The 15,274-nt window shown below is 34.6% G+C and overlaps 2 long non-coding RNA genes across 2 annotated transcripts; one reads left to right on the top strand and one right to left on the bottom strand.

Moving 5' to 3' along the window:
• The first annotated feature begins 2,421 nt into the window (after positions 1 to 2,421).
• On the top strand, positions 2,422 to 6,690 carry LOC116404538. Its single transcript, XR_004217384.1, has 3 exons — positions 2,422 to 2,631; positions 5,995 to 6,065; positions 6,168 to 6,690. It is a non-coding gene; the product is annotated as an uncharacterized LOC116404538 (long non-coding RNA).
• Positions 6,691 to 8,203: 1,513 nt separating this feature from the next.
• LOC116404537 lies at positions 8,204 to 11,287 on the bottom strand. The gene is made up of 4 exons (XR_004217383.1): positions 9,806 to 11,287; positions 9,556 to 9,712; positions 9,013 to 9,070; positions 8,204 to 8,575 (listed from the first exon to the last, which is right to left on the bottom strand). It is a non-coding gene; the product is annotated as an uncharacterized LOC116404537 (long non-coding RNA).
• Between the last annotated feature and the right edge of the window lie 3,987 nt (positions 11,288 to 15,274).

A 15,274-nucleotide genomic window follows, 5' to 3' on the forward strand; every position in this document is an offset into this window, starting at 1 on the left:
TTTTCAGAGGGAAATGAAATTTTTGGAAATGGGTAGTGAACAAAAATAAGGCTGAATGATTTTGTTTGGAGAGTGGGCAAAATTCTGGCGAGTGAGGAGAAAAGGGAATACATGGGGTTCGGTTTACAGGGATTTTTCTTAATGATTGTTGGAAGAACAAAGAGATGTGACGAGGTAAATGTAATATTATATCTTCTAACCATTGTCAACTTAAATATGTTTTTTACTATAACCAGTGGGTTTGCTGAAATTGAATGATCAATCCATAAAATAAAAATTAAGTTGGAAGTAGAAGAAATGGGAGGAAGAAAAATACCCCAGAAGTTCTAAAAGCGATATGATCTCAATAAATTGTATCATGATGAACAGATCGAACAAGCCCCAAAACAGATTTTGCAGTGGGATTCCGACTCGGATAAACTGACTCCATGCTCAACAAAACATTCCTAATAAAGGATTCAGCTTGCTATCAACATGCATCACAACCCATGACGTTAAATTCTTCAAAACCAATGCAATTAAATCAAAGCAGAAAAAAACAGAACAAGAACTCAAACCAACGATAACAAAAGAATAAACCTTAACCCTTGATCCTTGCAGTCCATTGGGAGGTTCAGCACCGGACATGATCGACAACAATCGATTCCCAGCTGCAGGTTTCGGTATCGACAAAGAATTTCCAAGGAAATGAAAATTTTGGAAATGGGTAGTCAAGAAAATTAAGGTTGAGAGGATTTTGTGTGGAGAGTGGGAAAAATTCCGGCCGGGGGGAGAAAAGGGAAGACATGGGGTTCGGTTTACAGGGGTTTTTCTTAATGATTGTTGGAAGAACAAAGAGGTTGTGAGGAGATTTAAGGGCAACCAAAAGAATGGCAGAATGTTTGATCTGGCTTGCTTCTTTATGGAAATGTCGTAGAAACAGTAGAACGATGACATAGTTCCCTTTGTTTTTCTATTCACCAAAAAACCAATGACTTAAAAGAAAGACATTGCACCACATATGAGCATTAGAAAACAATATACATAAGAAAGAATAAATAATATGAATATGCAGATATTGAAAATGAAATTGGAAGTAGAAAAAAAAATGGAACGAAGAACAATACCCCAAAATTTCCAAATGCATTATGATCATAAAAAATTTGTATCAACATGAACTGATCGAATAAGCTCCAAAATGGATATTGCAGTGGGATTCCGACTCAGATAGGCAGTGTACAGTCTTGCCAAAACGTTCCTAAGAAAGGATCATCAAAACCCATAACTTTAAATTCTTCAAAAATAATGGAATTAAGTCAAGGCAGTACAATACGAAACAAAAACTCTAACCAACGATAAGAAAGAAATAAACCTTCACCCGTGATCCTTGCAGTCCATTCGGGGGTTCAGCACTGGACTTGATCGAGAACAATCAGTTCCAAGATGCAGGTTTCGGCATAGACGATGATTTTCCAAAAAGTGAAATGAATTTTTTGGAAATGGGTTGTAAAGAATTTGTTTCGAGAGTGGGCAAAATTCTGGCCGGCGTGGAGAAAAGGAAAGACATGGGGCTCCAATTCTAGGGATCTTTCTCAATGATTGTTGGAAGAACAAAGAGTTTGTGAGGACATTTAAGGGCAACGACAAGAATGGCACAATGTTAAATCCCAAAAGACTAAATGGCCAATTGAATGTTTAAGCAAATTGATATGCCTGTTAGGTGTTTTCTTGCTTCTTTACATAAATGGGGTAGAAAGAGTAGAACGATAACATAGTTCACTTTGTTCTTCTCTTTACAAAGTAGCCAACGACTTAAAAGAAAGACATTGCACAAATAGATACATATAAGTCTTAACTAGTCTAATAGCACCCTCCATTCATCTTCCCCTACACTGGCTATGGTATCAAAATTTTCAATTAAGTAATACGTCTACTAACGAACTTGAAAACAAAACACATCACACTAAAAAACACAAACATCACTTTAACCCAACAGAAGCAACTCTTTTTACCCTTGCACTCACTATCACATTACTATCATATTTGTCAACTGTCAAACTAACTCTTTTAAGTTATTTAGTGTGACTACAAAGTTATGAACACCATAATCTTAATTAAAACCTTTTAATAAATAAATGCCAAGTTACTACTCAAGAATGGCAAGGAATTCAAAAAACATGACAGCTATCCTAATTGGTTGAAAATGAGAAAAAGAAGACAACCTGTTTGGACTACAAAGCCAGCAGATATGATTCCTCAAATTTGACCATTCACTCTCCATACTCTACAAGTCTTCAAGCACATGATGCTGCCTACTTTCAGATGAGCAACATCATTCCGATCTTAACAGTCAGAAGAGCAAATCAAATCAATCCTAGCATATTCACAAATCACAACTAAAAAGTACAAACATTACAAAATAAAACATGCAGCGATATCAACAAGCATTCTGATAAATAATTAGCCAATTAATTGACATTACAAAATAAATAAAGAAAAAAATCATTGGAAAGATCACTGCTTAAATGAAATTTGAAATATCTCCCAATAGTTTTGATCGGTTGCCCGAGTTGTGAGAGTGATCGGTTGATATTGCGTGCTTCCTTCAAGCGCTCCCCAGCTGCACCTGTTAGCTTCTGCCTCCGGAACCAGGTAAATCAATAAGATTTATTCTACTTGTTTTAAAGCTACTTAAACCATCTGCCAGTCTCTGCACAATAAAGTACTAGTCAGAAATGTACCTTGTCTCATACTGAGTTACTTTTTCACATGATTTTTGCTAGCAGGATAAATTAGTTTAAGCTCTAGAAGGGAGTTACTTTTTCACATGATTTTTGCTAGCAGGATAAATTAGTTTAAGCTCTAGAAGGAACCAACTTATCCCCTTAAGGGAAACCAAAACAAATAATTAAGAATAATGAGGATACGAAGTGGTCCTCGAGAGTAACCAGTTACAAACCTAATGAAAAAAGCAAGATACAATTGTTATATTTCTGAAGTTCAGTTTTTCTTTAAGCCAACTTGAGACAAGAAGTAACCAACTGATGTGTAATGAAAATACTCACTTCAGAAATTTCTTTTGGTTTTCCACTGAGAAACTTTTGATAACTTCCCAAAACATCTAAAAATTCAAATTCTGAAGTTCCCACATTTGGTTTTTCAATCCAGCAGAAGCATAAAAGAACATCATTAAAAAAGTGAAGATATTTCTCCGTTTCCTATCACAAATTTCTTGATCATGGTTGTGCCTGACCAAACAGAGCATTACAAACAATACAAGTCCAAAGTTTGTTTTCATAGTCATAGAAACATAAGAGAGGACTAGAAGTCTGAATAATGGTAATCAATTTATCACCCAGTTTCAAACACTAATACAGGCATATACATTGTATGAATTCGAAATTAATTGAAAAATATTAAAAAGAATCTAAACGATGACCAACTCCCTAAACTCCAAAGACTTCAAAACCATCTCCCAATTACCCGGGTGAGATCTTCCAACATCATCTACAATTATGAAATTCCGATTGCACTACAATAAATCTAGTATTCGATATCCTAAACCAAGAATTGTTCAACCTCCAAAGGAAGATTAATTGTAACTAATCTTCTTGCAAGATTTCAAATTTTCAAAATTTTGTCGAACACAATATGCAAAACAATTACGCAAAACAATTACGCAGAAAAGAAAAGAAACAAAAATACATATATAGAAAAAAGGGTTTAATAGAACTTACCCTATGATAACCACTTGAATAAGTAGTATGTGTCCGTAGCTCATCAACATCCAAGCTGTCCAGTGAACCTGATATTGAAAGCTGAAATGAAATAGACCAGTCAAAGACAGCAACTCGATTGTCTTACTGACCAAACCAAGTTGGCTCTTTGCTTTTTTATGGGATTTTTCTAATGTATATTGCATGTGTTGTTTGTTTTTTTATAGCTCTTGATTGTCTAACCTTTTTACGTTTTGCATTTGCAAGTCTCTCTTTTGTTTCTTTGGTATGCAATGTGGTAACAAGGTCTTGCTAGAACCGGTGGGCTAACCTTTCTATGGTTCTAAACTTAGTTTCTAAGTTTGACTGCTCCCTTCGGAGTGACAACAAGCCTCGTTTTCCCCCTACTATGGAACGGGGAGGATTCCTCCTCTTTTCAAAGCCCTCGTCAAACTCAATGCTAAGTTTGACTGCTCCCTTCGGAGTGACAACAAGCCTTGTTTTCCCCCTAATGTGGATCGGGGAGGATTCCTCCTCTTTTCAAAGCCCTCATCAAACTCGATGCTATGTTTAGAACGCTAAGAGTAGGTGGTCTGGTTTTGGTTAGGCCAAAAGTGAAGTTTTCCCCCATTTTTTATGGGCTTTTTCTAATGTATATTGGATATGTTGTTTGATTTTTTTTATAGCTCTTGATTGTCTTACTGTTTTATGTTTTGCATTGTCAAGTCTCTCTTTTTTTTCTTTGGTATGCAATGTGGTAACTAGGCCTTGCTAGAACCGGTGGGCTAACCTTTCTATGGTTCTACATTTAGTTACTAATTAAGTTTGATTGCTCCCTTCGAAGTGACAATAAGTTTTGTTAATGTCGACCCTTTTCTAAAGGGATTTAGTTCATTGTGGCTAGACAAGAGGCTTCTAACTCATGTTTGACAAGACAAATTTGTTAAAACCATCCCAGTTTCTAAAGAGTGCCTCCTATCCTTTTTTACTCTATCTAGGCTAGGTTTGGACTAAGTGCATCATAGGTAAGTCACGACAAAGCAACAAAGGAAGACAAAGCTAGAAAAGTATCCATGCACTTATTTATTATACATGCAATCAAGCATTCACAACACACATACCATTTTCTCAATCATGCATTCACATCTCAATAAGAAATAGCTAAAAGGAGCTTAAAACAAAAAAGACAGCAGCTTATGCTCAAATTTCAGCACATATACTCATCAAAATTCAGAATTTCACATCATAAACCCGAGCTCAGTGCTCAAGGGTTGCCAATCATGCTTTTTATGCAAGATCTAATTAAGCTAAGAGGGTATAATGCTCATTATTGTATGGAAAGAATTCTGAAATTTTTTGAAATTTGGGCAAAATTTGAACCCCCAAGTTTACACTAAACATGCAAGCTAAGCAAGCCATTACCCACACCCACTCAAAAAATTGCTTTTTCTGTCCTAAAAGCTTTTGAAAATCAAAGTAAATGGAGAAAAATAAGGGGGGAACTTTGGACTCCCCTGGAAGGATCGACATCCTTGACTTTGGTTTGAAGCTTGCATGGATAAACCTTTTCATTCCTTTTTCATTGATTATTCATCATTGTTCCTGAAAATCAAAGGAAATTCTCTCAATTTTATATATTACTAAAATTAGGATACATATAAGTCTTAACTAGTCTAATAGCACCCTCCATTCATCTTCCCCTACACTGGCTATGGTATCAAAATTTTCAATTAAGTAATACGTCTACTAACGAACTTGAAAACAAAACACATCACACTAAAAAACACAAACATCACTTTAACCCAACAGAAGCAACTCTTTTTACCCTTGCACTCACTATCACATTACTATCATGTTTGTCAACTGTCAAACTAACTCTTTTAAGTTATTTAGTGTGACTACAAAGTTATGAACACCATAATCTTAATTAAAACCTTTTAATAAACAAATGCCAAGTTACTACTCAAGAATGGCAAGGAATTCAAAAAACATGACAGCTATCCTAATTGGTTGAAAATGAGAAAAAGAAAGTTAGCCAGACAACCTGTTTGGACTACAAAGCTAGCAGATACGATTCCTCAAATTTGACCATTCACTCTCCATACTCTACAAGTCTTCAAAGCACATGATGCTGCCTTCTTTCAGATGAGCAACATCATTCCGATCTTAACAGTCAGAAGAGCAAATCAAATCAATCCTAGCGTATTCACAAATCACAACTAAAAAGTACAAACATTACAAGTACCAGTCCGTTGAATATAGAAACGTGATACTCATGCTTTTCCATCCTAAACAACAGAACTATCTGCACTTCGATTTACAAATTCATTGGCTTTTTCCGACAGTGCCCACAACTGTTAGTTGTTACAGGTATACTTCTTTTATTTATTTATACTAAATTCAATAATACCATATTCCAGATATTAGCAACATTATTTTAGCATTACCTTGGATCGGGATTCAACAACACAGGTAAAAAAAGCAGTATGTGATAGCGAACTCTCAGGAACGGTCGGGTTAGAAGAGGGAGGCCTAGGTGGAAGCGGGCTCTTCAGGATTTGGAATCGAAAACCGATCTGACGGTGGAGAATTTTCTTTGGAAGACTTGGGTTTCCGAGGGGGTCTGCGGCCCTTGATTTCGGCACCGTTAAGGCTAGAAGAAGAAGAAAGTGGTGGATCGACGAGATGGGTATCTCGCAAGACAGAGTTTCTTGGCTGCTTCACGTTAGAGAGGAAGAGCGAAATTTTGGAGGTATAGGAAGAGCGAAACGGAATTTGAGAGATAGGAAATCGCAGGGTTTGAGGAAGACGAAGAAGAGAAGGGGAGATGAGAGGCAGAGTAAACCGATCGAGAAGAAAAAGGGGAAAGAAATTTGAAATAAAAGAGAACGTTGAGGTTGAAGAAGAGGGGAAAGAAAATTGACCGTTGAGGTTATTTAATTTTTGGATTAAATATTTTCTATGAAAATTAAAAAAGAAAAAGTTAAAAGGCAAATATTTTCTACTTTTTTTTATTATTTATTCTATGAAAATTCAATAATAAAAAAGCATCTATATTTGCTTTTAGTATGGTTCACATTTTTATTTATTTGACAAAAATCTAACTAAATTATCATTCATTTTGACCTAATATTGCAAATATAAATTTATATTTTGCATCTTAACTACTCTTTGGCATTTATAATATCATTGTTCCGCACCTCAATTTTTTTATTGTTGTCAAAAATAAACCTAATCCAAAATGAATTAGCAAATTAGGGAATAAATGTAATCATTGTTTTTGGGAGTTTGAGTTCGACCGTGATTATTGTTGAATAATTTTATTTGGGATGCAAGTTTTTCACTTAGACATGGACATTTTGCTATTTTAGCAATTTAAATTTAAATTTTTCTTTTATCAAAAGTAAACCTCTTGTTTTAATGTTTTTCTGGTCATCCCTTTTAAATACAACTAATGACAAATGAATATAACAATTAAGAAATTCGTAGATATATAACAACATTTTAAACTAATTGCTGCAGTTATTTTAAATCACATATGTCATTCGCTTATAAAGCATAAGAGTCTATTAACGATATAAATCTATCACAAATATATTTTGCTACATTTACAATTTTTAAAAGATATTGTTATATACTTAATTATTATTTATAAAACTGCTAATCCATTATACTTACCCTAAGTTAAATGAATAATGTCAAAAGTAAGTTTACTACGAAGGTAATTTGTGTGACCCTTTTATCCTAATGTAGGAAGTTTGTTCCACTCCATACCATTATTGAACTAAGAAGATTAAGTGTGTATTAGTATGTTTAAACAAGTATAATTATAGCAAATTCTATGAGTGATATATTTATATTAGCAATACAATATGTGTTACATATGCAAATATTTTGTATCTAATCGTTGTATTTGCAATTAACTCCATTAAAATATACAAATATAAACAGAACTCTTTAACCTGAGTTTAGCTAGGATCACAAACTACAAAAAGAAAGTATGGAATATATTTAATTTGTTTTTTTTTTCTTTGAAGAAAATTTGGTGTGTAGCACATTATATATTTTTCTTTCCTTTAAAAAACAGTATTGATCTTATAATATACGGCCTTGCACAATGTATTCACCATAAAGATCATATAATTGTAGAGATGTATAGAAGGTCTGATAAACAACATAAACGAAAAGTTCTAATCCTTGAAATTGTAAACATTACCCATATCCTACAATAAAAGTCACATCAACTTGATATTTGTTGAAATTTAACAAAAATGAAAAGAAAGCAACGATAAACCAATGACGATGGAAGAAGATACAGTTTTCAAACACAACCAGCTATCCAAATTATTCATAATATGGTATTAGAAAATATATTGCAATTTGTAACCTCATAAGTTTATAAACAGAGTCAAAATTAAAGGAAATTTTTTTATCAAGCTTATATTAGGACTTTATACTACTTATATGTAATTCTTAAGTTTTCTTCTTTTAGCTATAAAAGACACAAATTAAGAAAAAAAAATGACTTGATTGTCCATGTAAAGTTATGCCCCAACTTTTTTTCTTCTAACTTAAGAAAAGGAACACCAACAAATATCTATCCCCATAAACTAAAAAGCATAGGAAAATGATAGTAAAAGTAAAATCAACTTTTTCTGTTATCTTTTTCCTTCATTCATTTACTTCTAATTGAAAATAAACCAAAAGTCTAAAACCGATCAAATTATTGAAAACGAAAAAACAAGAAACATAACAGTGTGGAGAGGTAGTTATTATCAAGTATTTGATTTTGTTTAATAGATTCCAGTTGTGACAACCACAACAATTGTATGCATGAAGTTCATCATTCAAACAGATTCTGACAACAAATTTCAACACATCTGCAAGGCGAAAGAAGATAGGAATTAGGATAACAAGGTAATTAGAACACTGAAATAAATTTTAAAAATAATTTTAGTGCCGATTGCTACTATAAGCATAATTATCTGCTTGTATAATTGTCTTGCATGATCTGACAAATACATTATGGTATTTGATATTCCATTCAGGTTGTATCTTGCATGTTACCAACAAAATCATGTGCTTAGTGATAAATTACTCTTAGACTGAGAAATACTCGAAAAAAATCAAGAGTAACAACTCTTAGTTTCCCAGAAAAATTGAAACAAAATCATGACAAACCAACAACAAGAACTTCATAAACTTGTCTGATGAAAGCAACTCAAGAACAGTCTCAATGCAGATCATACATGAGTTCTTTGCTAAATATTTCCAAAGGCTAAAAAGAGTTAAGGAAAAAAAGAAAAACAATAATTACCTGTAATTTTCGTTGGTTCATGATCTTCTCTTGTCATTCCCTCACTTTAATCTCATAACTGAAAAGGAAAAGAGGAGGGAGGGGTGATTAAACTCATGCATGTACATAATGTCGAAACCAGCAAAATTACCACCCTATTAACTATGAAAGTCTGGTTGTGGTCGAAGTAGGGTGAAAGTCAGTGTAGATTAGGATAGATGTCACCGTGAAGCTCACTGTCGGTTGGGGGAGAACATAAAAATTGACTTTTTTCTTTTATAACAGGCTGACTGACCTACAGGCTGGGGTGAACTGGCTGGCAAGGAGGAAGTGACATGCTACCACTAGGTTGTGTTAGGTGTGAACAATGGACAATGGTGGCTAGAAGTGAGGGAAGGGCTTTGTCAAAGGGTCGTGCAGGGCTGAACTCCAACTGTCCAATATTAGTTTGTTCGGTTACTTTATTTTGTTTCACCCATATCAATGTCTGCAAAAATTCCCACAATATATAGTATCAGACAGTTCTTATTTCACAATTTATAGTGAACTTATGGAATAGTTTACCTCTAGCATGATGACTATTGTAGTCGTAGAAAGTATGCATACGGCCCTGTGTTTCTGTTTGAGGAACACGTTGAACTCAATGAAAACCAGACTCTTATTTCGATTTACTGTAGACACGTTATCCTTTGATTTCTGTCACATAAGTTTCGTGTCCCCCCTTTTCAGCCAGAAAAGTAAACAACGAAAATTCTTCAATATATATACAGAAAGCACTAGGATATTGACTTCTGGGATGTCTGGAGGCACATACCTTAGAACTTGAAACAGGGAAAAACTTCCATGAATTCCGCTCACTGTATTTCTGGTACATACGGACATGTTATATAATTGGAAAAAATGAGTTAGAGAAGAAGAAACGACAATGTAGAAAAATGTATTTGAGAAAAGAATGGGGTAAAATCAAAGCAGGACAGGAACGGAAGAGACATCAGAGTTTGGACTATGTAACTTTTAAGTTTTACAAAGCCTAACTATCCTATTCACTGTTCAATTTTCTATACACTTATAAGGCCTAAATTGTTGGTAAGAAAAGATTGGAGCATAGGTCACCTCTAATGGATTGATGAGAAAATTCAAAATTTAACATCTTAGTCGTATCTTTTGAATAAAAATAAAAATAAAGCCCATCTTAGTTGTAATTATGTAAAAAAAAAAAAAAAGACAATTAATGTGATTATTCATGAATTGATTTGGGTGGGCTATTTCAAGATAAAAGTATCAAACAAAAGACTAGAATGGGTTATTTAGTTATGTAATCATAACTGCCATTTCTCCTCCATAAGAAAAACAAACAATTTCTCTAAATTTCATCTATATATATATGTACTTATCAAATGAATCATATCAATAAGGACGGGAAACAACAAAGAAAAATTAAAATGGCCAATAACTCTTGTCTCATTATTATCTCTCTCGTTGGAGTTCTTTCGTTCACTATCATTTCAAATGTGGCATCATCTAATGACGTCGTTTCCACCATCTGTCCAAAAACCTCAAATCCACAATTTTGTTCAAGTGTGTTGAAATCTGCAGGCACTACAAATCTAAAAGGCTTGGCTGTATACACCTTAAACCTTGCTCGTACAAATGCTGAAAAATCTTTGACTCTAGCCAACTCACTAGCAAAAACCGCCACCAATCCTCAACTTAAGCAACGATATTCGTCTTGTGCTGAGAGCTATGATGAAGCTATTGGTGACATAGAAAATGCCCAAAAGGACTTGGCACTTGGGGACTTTACTGGTGTCAATATTGTAACTTCTGGTGCCATGACTAATATTGGTGACTGTCAGGATAAGTTCGCACAGCCGCCTAAGGATACATCGTTGCTTTTGAAGAATGGCAAGACTCTAAATGATATATGCAGCATTATTTTGGTTATATCCAATCTTCTTTGAAGGCTATGTACTTGAAGATTTTAATCAATAAATAAAATGAAGTTTAATTTTTAAAATAATAACATTACAGTGGGATGGTGATCGGAATTGATTACTTTGGTTAAAATTTAAAATTAGATAAAAAAAATCAATTAATAGATAATTCCAACTAATCAAAATAACTAAATAAAAGACGAGATTTGAAAATATAATATCCTAATAGACACTAATAGACTTATATTAATAGATAATTTCCTGCCGATGAAAAATTACTAAAGTTGTACTATATTTTATAAATATTTTAAAACATTACATAAACACTAATTAAAGTTGGGTTTAGTAGCAAAAAGTTACAAATTTATGGACACCTTCTTTTAGGGAAAAAATACAGAGTAATATTACCTTGACATGATGTAAACTAAATTTTCAGCGTTGAAATCTCTACTATATTAAATGCGCTCGTGGAGAAAAAAATTATATACATCTATTTTATTCTTAAATTGTCGAAAAAAATTTATATTACTTTTTGTGATCTAACGTAGTTGTGACTTTTCTATTGTAAGTGTCCATTTTAATGTTTGGAAAGAAGATTTTTCCAATTTTTTAGTTTACAAAATAAAGTTCTATATTTTAAAAAATAAAACCTTATGTCGAATATGTGTAACTAATATTGATAGGATGTGACTAGTTGATCTTCGAGATACGATGCATTCTGTTTAGAGTGGAGATGGTTGCACACACATCAAATTGGTGCATTGATTCCTCCAAACTTACATGTAAAATGTACGTGTAAAAGAAAAACAAAATAAACTCTTGCAGTTACACATTAGAAAAAAAAAACGTCACGAAATCCCAAAGTTCAAAAGAAAACAAACACACACAAAAGGGGATTTAATTGATTCAAAGTAGTAACGAATTAATGGTGAAAAATTGCATCATTTCTTGTGATTTCACATTGACATATTAGAATAAAAAATTATCGTATTCTATATATTACAATATTGGATCAAATATTAATACATTAATTCAATTATTTAATTACTACAACAATGAATTTCTTTTTCTTTTTTAAATAATAATTTTACCATTAATATTGTATAATATTTGTTTATTATATGCTAAAGCATATTTAAAAATTAAATAGAATTAAGATATTTCACGTGAATATGTGCACGTGTTTCAATTGAAAAGATTGAAACAATAGTCACAAATGATTTTTTCATAAAACAAAACATTTGTAACCAAATCTAAATATGCACTTTCATAATAAAGGACCAAAACTCATATTGCGTAGAATTGAGCATGGTTTAAATGAAATTATTAAGAAAATACTTACACTTCACACCAGGTTTTTTGGCAACATATATAGTGAGAAAATTCAAAATTTACCCTCTTACTTGTATCTTTTCAATAAAAAAGTGCATCTTAGTTGTAATTATGTCAAAATAAAATAAAAAAAAGAACCCGTCAATTAACATGGTTATTCATTAATTGATTTGGGTGAACTTTTTGAAGATAAAAATTCCCTATTCTGGTGGTTGAGGAGCTTTTCGATGAATTAAATGGAGCAAACTGGTTTTCAAAGATTGATTTAAAGGCGGGGTTCCATCAGATCAAAATGTGTGGAGAAGACATCGAAAAAACAGCATTTCGAACACATGATGGACACTATGAATTTATGGTTATGGCATTCGGCTTAACTAATGCCACATCCACTTTCCAAGCTCTAATGAACTCAATATTTAAACCATTTTTGCAGAAGTTCATATTAGTATTTTTCGACGACATACTAATCTACAGTGAGAACTTGGAAAATCATCTGAAGCACATTGGGTTAGCATTGGAAATCCTGAGAAAGAATGAGTTATATGCAAACCAGAAGAAGTGCAGCTTCGCGCAAGAACGTATTGATTATTTGGGTCATATCATTTCAGGACAAGAAGTTGAAGTGAACCCCGAGAAAATCAGAGCAATCAGGGAATGGCCTATACCCAGTAATATAAGAGAGGTACGAGGATTACTAGGCCTCACCTGTTACTAAAGAAAGTTCGTTCAGCACTATGGCTTCATTGTCGCACCATTGACTCAACTACTTGGGAAAGGGGGATCCAGTGGACTGAGGAGTCTAAGGAGGCATTCCAACAACTACAGAATGCCATGATGACCCTGCCCGTTTTGGTGTTGCCTGATTTCAATGCCACCTTTGAAATGGAAACAGATGCATCGAGATATAGGGTAGGAGTCGTACTCGTCCAAGCCAAGCGCCCCATAGCATACTTTAGCCATACGTTAGCCTTAAGAGATAGGGCCAAGCCTGTATATGAAAGGGAATTAATGGCAGTAATCTTGCCTGTGCAACGATGGCGACCATATCTGTTGGAAAGAAAATTTATTGTGAAGACCGATCAGAAATCCTTGAAGTTCTTATTACAACAAAGAGTGATACAGCTTCAGTATCAGAAATGGGTAGCGAAGCTAACGGGATACTCATTTGAGGTGGTCTACAAACCCGGCTTGGAGAATAAAGCAGCAGACGCCTTGTCTTGGATGCCTCCTACAGTTAACCTCGGTAGCATAACAGCTCCTACATTGGTTGACATTCTGGTGATTAAAAAGGAAGTCGAAGCGGATGAAAAGTTGAGCAAAATAATGGAAGAGCTACAAGCAATGGAAGAAGGAACAGAGGGTAAATTCTCCATCCGAAAAGGTATGTTAAGATATAAGGATAAGTTTGTGCTGTCCAAAACATCTACATTGATACCCACAATCCTACATACTTACCATGATTCGGTACTTGGAGACCATTCTGGATTTTTACGCACATACAAACGACAAACTGGTGAGCTATATTGGGAAGGAATGAAGGCGGATGTTGAGAAGTATTGTGAGGAATGTGTAATATGTCAGAAGAACAACTCCCTAGCACTATCCCCCACCGGACTGCTGCTGTCCCTGGACAGTCCAAACAATATTTGGAGCGATATATCTATGGACTTTATCGAGGGCTTACCAAGATCGAATGGTTTCGAAGTCATCTTTGTAGTGGTGGACAGATTCAGCAAATATATTTGTTAAGGAGATTGTCCGACTTCATGGCTTTCCCAAATCGATAGTGTCCGACCGAGATAAGGTATTCTTGAGCAACTTTTGGCAAGAAATGTTCAAAATGGCAGGCACCCGATTAAATCGAAGCACCGCTTATCACCCTCAGTCGGATGGGAAAACTGAGGTGGTTAATAGGGGAGTGGAGACGTATCTGCGATGTTTTTGTGGAGAACGGCCTAAGGAATGGTCAAAATGGATACATTGGGCTGAATATTGGTACAACACTACTTTTTAGAGATCCGTAGGGGTCACTCCATTTCAGGCTATCTATGGACGTATGCCACCACCATTGATGTTTTATGGTGACCGGGACACTCCAAACACTACCTTAAACGAATAGCTCAAGGCATGAGTTGAAATTCTGGGAGTCCTAAAAGAACACTAATTCGTCGCACAGGACAAGATGAAAAATAACGTAGACTTGAAGCGTCATGATGTGGAGTATGCAGTTGGCGATATGGTCTTCCTGAAGATTAGGCCCTATAGACAGATCTCATTACGACAAAAGAAAAATGAGAAACTATCCCCCAAGTTCTTTGGGCCTTATACGATTGTGGAACGCATCATACTGGTTGCGTATAAGCTAGAGTTGCCAGCATCCGCTTCCATCCATCCAGTGTTTCATGTGTCCCAACTCAAAAAAATGGTTGGTGATCATCAACTTGTACAGACAGACATGCTGCCTTACGTTACTGAAACTCATGAGTGGAAATCTATACCGGAGGAAATATCTGGGTACTCGAAGAATAAAAGAGGAAGCTGTGAGGTTTTGATTAAATGGCAAGGTCTCCCTCCTCATGAGGCAACGTGGGAAGATTATGACAAGCTCCAGTACAGCCTAGAAGCAAAAAGAAAGGCGTTAAACATAACACAGGCCGGCAAAATCATACTCAGAACAGAATATATTCTATACTGACATTATTTTAGATATGCTCAGAATCATGCTTCTGCCTCAAAAAGTCAAAATAAGCTAGAGAGAGAGAAAGAAAAAGAGAGATGAACAAAAGGATTTTGGAACTTCCTCTTTGTGAGTGTGTGTGTGTGGCAGCTGTAAATTAATTTCCTATGAGTTTCCTTAACACCCAAATGTTGTAGGGTCAAGCGGATTATCCCGTGAGATTAGTCGAGGGTGTGTGAGCTGGCCTAGACACTCACAAATATCAAGAAAAAGAAAACCTTGCCACCCATCCACTTTGCAACAAAGATTCATGAAATTAAGGGGTAAAAGGAAAAAGGTA

The sequence above is a fragment of the Cucumis sativus genome, chromosome 6 (assembly GCF_000004075.3).
Source record: "Cucumis sativus cultivar 9930 chromosome 6, Cucumber_9930_V3, whole genome shotgun sequence".
Classification (NCBI taxonomy): domain Eukaryota; kingdom Viridiplantae; phylum Streptophyta; class Magnoliopsida; order Cucurbitales; family Cucurbitaceae; genus Cucumis; species Cucumis sativus.